Below are 8443 nucleotides of genomic sequence, written 5' to 3' on the forward strand. Positions count from 1 at the left end.
CTTCTGATGGTGGCAGAAGTGTGTGGAACACAGGGCTTTGGAAGAAACACCTTCACCTCAGCTGAGGTAGAAGAGGCACATTAGGGTATTGGCAAAGAAGAGGAAAGTGCAGGCACCCACATCGATGATGGATGAGGCCCCAGCCTTTGAAGGTTTCCCAGGGGTGTTTTTGGCATGGATGGTGGTGGCAGCAGCGGGGACTTTATTAGCTGGAGTGGTGACAGCAGCAGCCGAGGAAGAGTTTTGTCCCAAGACTCCTCCTGTTTGCATCTGTAAGAGAAGTGCGCTGCTTAGTAGGATTCAAACCTCCTGTCAAGGATTTGTCCTCCTTTGTGACGTTCTTCAACTCTAGGCCTCCATAAAGCTGCCATAGGCCCTGTCGGGATGTTTGGCTTCCTGCCTCAGCACAGCGTTTGTCATTCTCCCACCCCAAAGAGACTTCCTGTCACCTTCCATGCTACCAGATTCTCCAGCACAGGCAAACAGAAACCCCAGTCCTGGTTTCCTCCTCTCCTGGTGACAGGAGACCATCGGAGTTGAGAGTATCGCATGTGACAGGCCTGAATAAGGCCCCTGGCAGAGGGTGGGCAGGAGGGCAGGGTAGGAGTGGCAAGTGACAAGCTGTCCTTGATGCTTGATCGGGCAGTAACTGAAGCTGCTATTGATGGGAATCAGACTAGTTTTGGTGGCCATCAGCCTGCCTTTGATGCATGGTCTAGATGTTCTTGATCAAGAACTTGATGGCTCCATTCCCTGTATTAATCAGGCCCTTCTGCATACATAGTGCCACAAAGGCGCCTTCCAGAGTGGCAGTTGATTTACAGAGTATGGGGGACTGTCGCTGCATTCCCACAAACCCATGATTCACTATGGCAGGGGCAGGAGACCCTCTGTCACCTCTGGCAGTATTGGACCTCTCTCCAGCCCTCCCCAAAGGACCGTTTGTGTGGCTCTCCTCAGCAGGGCTTCCTCTCCATGACTCATGATCCAGAATTGCACAGAACCCTTTGAGTGCCTTCATGTACCTGACACCCTATGAGGGGTTTCCCCATGTGGGAACGCAGGCCTCTCTGAGGCCAGCCTGATAGCACCTAAAGCAATAGAAACCCAACCATATAGCCCTCCTAGATCCCTGGTTTCCAGTTGGTGACCATCTATCTCTCTTCCTGTGGTTGAAGGCAGGGTCCTCCCCAGGAACCTGCCTCCCTTCCTCAGATCCCGAGCCAGACCATCAGGCAGAGACCTGACGGTGGCTGCAGGGCTCTAAGGACTGTCCTTACCTGAACCACAACAAGGAGACTGATGGTGAGGAGGAGGAGGAAGCCGTTCATCCTGAATCTTCCTGGGCTCCGTAGCAGCTTTGAGAGGTGAATTCAGGGAAATCTGCAGGCCACGTTGAACTGGGCTGCTTTTGAACTAGGAGGCAGAGGAGATAGGGAGGAGGGGGAGGAAGGAGGGCCTAGGGGCGGGGAAGGGAGCTTCCATCTTTCAAACCTGGGGGTGGAGGAAACTAGCCTTGAGAATCCAAGACCTGTCGATGAATTCTGAATTCCCAGGAGAAGCACAGGCCAGGAATACAGATCTGGACACCTGCAGGAATGTCTTCTAGTGTGTACTGGGCAAGGAATCTTGTTTTGTTTTGTTTTGTTTTTTTTTTCCAAGATAAAAGTTCAAGAGAAACTTTATTAGCTCTGTTAAGTACAACTTAGAAGGTTCTGAGGTAAGCAAGAACCTCAGATGAACCTACGAGATGAGGTAAAAAAGAACTATGACAACTGAGTTTTCCTATGGCATTAAGGAAGGCATTACCAATACCAAGTCAATCCTGTTGTTTAAGAGGTTTAAAGCCCTTTTAAATCCTGTGTTTCTTGGGGGTAGCAATACATGACCAAGAGCTAACACGTATCTTGTGTTAATGTGTGGAAGTCATTACCATAAGTGGGTCATGTACTTATTTATTTCTTTATTGAGCAGGGTCTGCTGTAGCCCAGGATGGTTTTAAACTTGCACTATCATGCCTGATCCTTTTGCCTTAGTCTCTAGGGATTGGATTACGGGAGTGTGTCATCATGGCTTGAAAAGAGACTGTACATATAGCTGGGCAAGGACTCTTGTTTGCATGATTTGACAACTCAGACCTCTGGCCTGAGGCTGAATCTATGAGTCTTTAGCATCCCCCTAAAAAAATAAATAAATAAATAAAAATAAAAATATCTTAAAAGGCAGCAGCTGGATGATCTGCAGCAATGATAATCCTTATTTTTAATCTATGTATTTTGAGCATGGTCTGTGTCACTCTGACTGGGTTTAAATTCAGGATCCTTCTGTTTCAGCCTCTGAATTCTGGAATTGCAGGCCTTTATCGCCCTGCTGATTAATAACTTACTTTAAAAAGAGCCAACAAGGAGCTGGAGAGATGATTCAGAGACTGAGAGTCCTGGTTGCTCTTCCAGAGGATCCAGGTTCAATTCCCAGCACCCACATTGCAGTTCACAAATGTCTGTAATCCCAGTTCCAGGGAGTTGAACACTTTCACACAGATACACATGCCCGCAAAGTGTCAATGCACATTAAATAAAAAATAGATCATTAAAGAAAATGCTAGCTCTTGGGAGACAAAAGCAGGTGGATCTCTATGAGTCTAAGGCTAGCCTGGTCTACATAGTGAGTTCCAAGTTCCAAGATAGAAATACATAGTAAGATTCTGGCTCAAAATAAAAATAAACCAAAACAACTAAAAAGCCCTTTATGGGCTGGAGAGATGACTCAGCAGCTAAGAGCCCTGATTGCTCTTCCAGAGGTACTGAGTTCAATTCCCAGCACCCACATGGTGGCTCACAACCATCTGTAATGGGATCTGATGTCCTCTTCTGGTGTGTCTGAAGACAGCTACGCTGTACTCATAAACATAAATAATTTTTTTAAAAAAGCCCTGTATATTGATCGTACCCAACTGTAACAGCTCTGATATAAATGGAAGCTGTGTTTTGTTTTAAGGATTGAGTTTCTGTCATCCCAGAACTCAGGGTAGAGCAGCAGAAGGGGATCAAGGGCAGCTCAGTCTACGTGGTCACTTTGAAGCCAGCCTTGGCTACCTGGGACTCTATCAGCAAACATATGGGCAGGCAAATGAACAGTCAAGAGAAGGAAACTAAGAAAGTAGGGGTGTAGGATATGTAGGATTTGTAATAAAATGGTAGATGCTGTCGTTGGTTCTGTGGAGCCTCAGGGTCACTGAGATCCAGGAACAGGCAGCAAGTTTGGAATCGTTTTGGGTCAGGTTCCATTTCCTCTGGTCCTCGGGCTCTTTATTTCAAGTGAATAATTTTTGGAAAAAAAAATGTGTGTGTGCACACAGTGTCTTACCTGCATATATACACCTGTGTACACCAAGCATATGCCTAGTGCCCCTGAAGGCCAGAGGAGGATATCAGATGCTCAAGGACTGGATTAATAGCTGCTCGTAGGTGATGGTAATCGAACCCAGATCCTTTGCAAGAGCAGCAGGTGCTCTTAAGCTGCTGAGCCATCTCTTCAGCCCCTTCCTGAAGTCTCTTAAGACTTTATATTTTGGGATTTGGGTAAAGAAGTATCATCCTACTCAGGCGGGGCTGAGAGGGGACTATTGGGAAGGCAAACGGGTAAACACAGTCCGGGATCCAGCTATTGATCTCTCTGCTGTTGCCAGAGCTATGGGAGAGTCCTCAAAAACTGTTTGAACCGCGCTCCAACTTATCCAAAGACAAAACTGTGGCCTCAGTGATACTGGACATTATCTCCCATTGACTGATGAGATAAAATGACTCACCCAAGTTCATGACTGATGGAGTCATTTGAACTTGAATCCAGGTCCCTCCGATGTCTCAGCCACTTCCAGGGCTGCTCCCGAATGCGCTGATCCAGTCTGTGCTGTTGTTTCGTTCTCTTTAGTGTGGTGCCTCATACAAGTTAGGCAGGTACTCTCCAGCCCCCGGTTAAATCTTGTCTCTCTCTCCTTCTTCCTTGGCTCCGCAGTCCAGCTCCAGCCTCACCCTTTCTCCCCGGCTTAGTCTATATGGTATCTTAGTTACAAGTCAGGTGGTAAAGGGGAGTCCCTGGCTTCTCTTAGATGGTTCAGGACTTTTGTCGCAAGCCTAGGTAAAACCTGAGAGGGCCTTAGGGGCCTTGAGCTCCTGAGAGAAAGCTGAGAAAGAGAAGAAGTGAGCGTCAGGCCTAGATTTCACTCTTGACTCTACTGTCTCAGCTGCTACACCTGGGAGAGGTGTGTGTGGTCATGCTGTCCAGAAGAGGGTGCCAGATTCCCTGTAACTGGAGCTACATAGGGTTGTGAACCACCAGAAATGGGTGCTGGGATCCAGACTCAGGACTTCTGGAAGAACAGCAAACACTCTTAACCACTGGGCCATCTCTCTAGCCTGGATGTAAACTTTTTTTTTTTTTTTAAGTATGCGTGTGGAGCACCAACATGCCACTGTGTGTATGGAGGCTGGGGGACAACCTTCAGGAGTTGGTTTGTTCAATGAGGGTCCCGAAGGCTGAACTGGGCAATCAGTTTGGCTGCAGGCTCTTCTACCCATTTGGCATTTCACTAACCCCTTAAGCTGAATTTTATTTATGTATTTTCCAGCACCGGGTATCGAACCCATGACTGCACACTAAGCATGTGCTCTACCACTGTCCCTATATGCCAAGTAAGAAATACTATCGTGCAAACCCCTCAAAATTTCCTTTTCGGATCCTGAGATGTGAGGTGTGTAGTGGAGGGCAAGTGGGGTGCGACAGGAGGATGCTGGGAACATCTTTAAGGAATTGGACATGAAGAGATGTCTGCTGTCTGCCCATACCCAAGAAGAGAAGTAGGGCTTGAAGCCTTTGCCTCTCTTGGCCTATGAGCAGCTACATTCTGTCTTGACAGCATCTGAGTAGACAGAAGCCTGGCTGCCAAACTGAGAGGGCTCTGAAAGCCCCATTAGACAGGTGGGAAAACTGAGGGTAAGGCAGAGGCACTACAGGCTAGACTTACCAATGGCTGTGTTCCACTGAACACTTTCACTACGCCTGGTTCCCTAGCATTGACAAAGCAGGTGTCTGTCCACATGCCTCATGCTTCTCGAGAATTGAGACCAAATTCCTTAGAGTGATGGTCAACCGCCTGCCGTGCCCCCTCCCACCCCCCACCAGCCTTCTTCCTTAGTGTCAGACCTCATTTGGTAGCATCCTCTACCACCCAGCACATACCACTTCCTAGTTGGCCCTCACCCACACTTGCCTGGCAGCCTCAGGCTCTCTGACACCTTTGCCCTTCCCCCAGCATTCACACCCAAAGCCCTTATCCAGAGAAACTTTCATTTCCTCTGTGAAACTCTCTCCAAGATGGAGGTCATTTTCCACCTTCAAGTGCTTCTTTGGCCACTCTGAAGATGATTATGTTTCCTGAGCTGGTGTGGAGCTTGGTAGAGTGCTTCCCTAGAAGGCCAAAGGCTTGGTTTTTCTTCTCAGCCACACATAATTCCAGGTGTTCTAATTCCAGGGATACCTATAATCCCAGCATTGGGGAGGATCAGAGGTTCAAGGTCATCCTTGGCAACATAGTGAGTTTGAGAGTGGACTGAGCTACTTGAGACCTCCTCACAAACAAAACAATAAAAGATTGTACCTTCTTTTGTGATCTAACCTAGAACTTGTCACCTCTCCATCCCAGTAGAGGGTTGAACATGGGAACAACAGGTATCAGGGACCACAGAAAGGATGACTGAAGGTTAAGGTGTCCTCTTTCACCTCAGCATTGATTGGCCTGGTAACTGTGGGCAACCCCTGGCTTTATACTGAGGAGTTGTCAGTGCAGAAAAGAATTCTCAGGCTGAAAGAAGAAAGGCCTGCATTGGAGCTGCTTTGATCCTAAAAGCATTTGTCTCGTCTAGAAGAGACGCCTAAGAAACTGAACGGAGCTGGGTAGTGGTGGAAGCAATGGAAGTGACTGTTTCCTAGGATCTAGACAATGACTTCCTCAGTGTGACTTCTGAGCACCTGCCCTGGGAACATTCAAAGCCACATACTACAAGAGAGCTGAAAGCGAGAGAAAAGAACCTAATGGAGATGTGAGAACTGAGAAACCCAGTAAGAGAAGAGCGCAGAGGACAGGGTAGACCTCAGGTTAGATACAACTGAAGAGAAAATTAGTGCCTTGAAAGGCAGATCGTAAGGAAATAAATGTTTCATTTCTCAAGTGCCTGCTCTGTGGCTGGTACTCATTTTTGGGGGGGGGGGCTCTGGGGATAAAGCAATGAACAAAAAGACAAGGTCTCTACTCATGGATTAGGCGTTCAAATGGAGGAAGACAGAAAAGACTGGCGTTTTCACGTTCCTATAAATTTTGAGGAAGTCGACATGCGAGAAAAGAGAAATAGAGAAAGGGCATCCAGACAAGTGGTCAGGAGAGGGTGTAGACACGCAAGCACCTTGCGTTGCCACTCTGCCCAACTACACAGTATTCTTCCTCTTCTCCTCCAACCCTTGTTTGAGACAGGGTCTTACCTTGAGCTCAGGCTACCCCTAAACTTGTGACCTTCCCACTGCTGCCTCAGCCGCCAAATACTAGGCTTAGAAGCCGGTGACTTACATGACAAGCATGGGCTTCCTGGCCATGGAGCCCAGCAGCCCTGTGTTCTTTGATAACTAACTGTTTCAGGGTGGACCACAGTGCCACACAGAATGAATACTACTTATGTGCTTGTTCCAAGATGACCTGAGATAAAGCAGGGGAGAGGAAGGGAGGGAAGTGTTCTATACATCATCCAGTGTGATCATGTGATCTGCTCTAAGATTATTATTGTCACTGAGAAAGGTCTGACTTAATAGCATCATAGAGCACCCAAGCTCCATCTTTGCTGTTGCTGCTGTTTTTGAGTCATGATCCTTCTGGTAGTGCAGACTAGCCTGGAACTTACGATGTAGCCCAGGCTAATCAGAAACCTCTATTGAGGTAAGTCATCCATCCATCCAACCATCCATCCCTCCATCCATCCATCCTTCCATCCATCATCCATCCAACCATCCATCCATCATCCATCCATCCATCATCCATCCATCCAACCATTCATCCATCCATCCATCATCCATCCAACCATCCATCCATCATCCATCCATCATCCATCCATCATCCACCTACTCATTCATCTATCCATCATCCATCCATCATCCATCCATCATCCACCTACTCATTCATCTATCCATCATCCATCCATCATCCATCCATCATCCACCTACTCATTCATCTATCCATCATCCATCCATCATCCATCCATCACCCATCCAACCATCCATCCATCCATCATCCATCCATCAATCTATCATCCATCCATCTAACCATCCATAAATCCATTCATCATCCATCAATCCATCTATCCCTCATCCATCTATCCATCACCCATCCATCCATCACCCATCCATCCAACTATTCATCCATCCATTCATTCATCCATCCATCCATCCATCCATCCATCCATCCAACCATTCATCCATCATCCATCCCTTTGCTCATTTACTCTTCCAATCTATTGATATTTACCAGCTTGGGCAAGATAACTGAGAGGGGACCCTCCCCTGAGAACTTCATAGTCCTATACTAGGGCAGGGCATCTATAGATCACAAAACTGCATGGGAAGGTCACCATGGCATCAGGCTGTAAAGCAGAGTATAACTTTGCTTAAGAGGAGAAAGCCCTGATCTGGTTTCCGGGAGAACAGGCATCTGAGCTAGGCCACTGCCACCTGGCAAGGAATAGTTTTGAAAACATTTGTATAGATGTTTGATAAGTACTTTGCCTTATAACCTCCTAATCTTCCCAGCAACCCTGTCAGACAGGCCTTATTTTCATCTTACAAGTGAAGGAAACGAGATGTAAATGTGCTCAAGGTCATACTCTATGTACTGGCGAGGACACAGGGCATGGTTCTAACTATCTCTAGTTACTTTGGTACTGTTAGTATGATTTTATTTTTTTAATTAATATTTATTTGGTAACTTACTTTGTGTGTGCATCTGGGAAGTGCCAGTGTGGAATTCAGAAGCCAGATCCAGGAGCCTTTTTGTTCCTTCTGTCACGTGTGACCAGCCCACTGATTGAATTAGGTCGTCAGGTTTGGTAGTGGGACCAAGGCTTGGTACCCGCTGGCCTCTCTAGCTATGAGGCTGATTATGAGGGAAATTACTCACGATACTGAGAGTGGGGTGTGTTACCCAATTCTTCTACATAGGAACTAGAATTAGAACTTTTTTTTTTCCTTCAGGGCATCATCTGGTCCATAAATTAGAAGGTAAAAATTAAATTTAAATATTTATTAAGTAACCTGCATCATTCCAATTCATTTTTGCATGATCAGATGGGAAAACAAAGGAAATATGATTTACCTAAGATCAAATTAGCACAATTTTGACAATATT

Source organism: Micromys minutus (assembly GCF_963924665.1).
Source record: "Micromys minutus genome assembly, chromosome: 9".
NCBI lineage: Eukaryota > Metazoa > Chordata > Mammalia > Rodentia > Muridae > Micromys > Micromys minutus.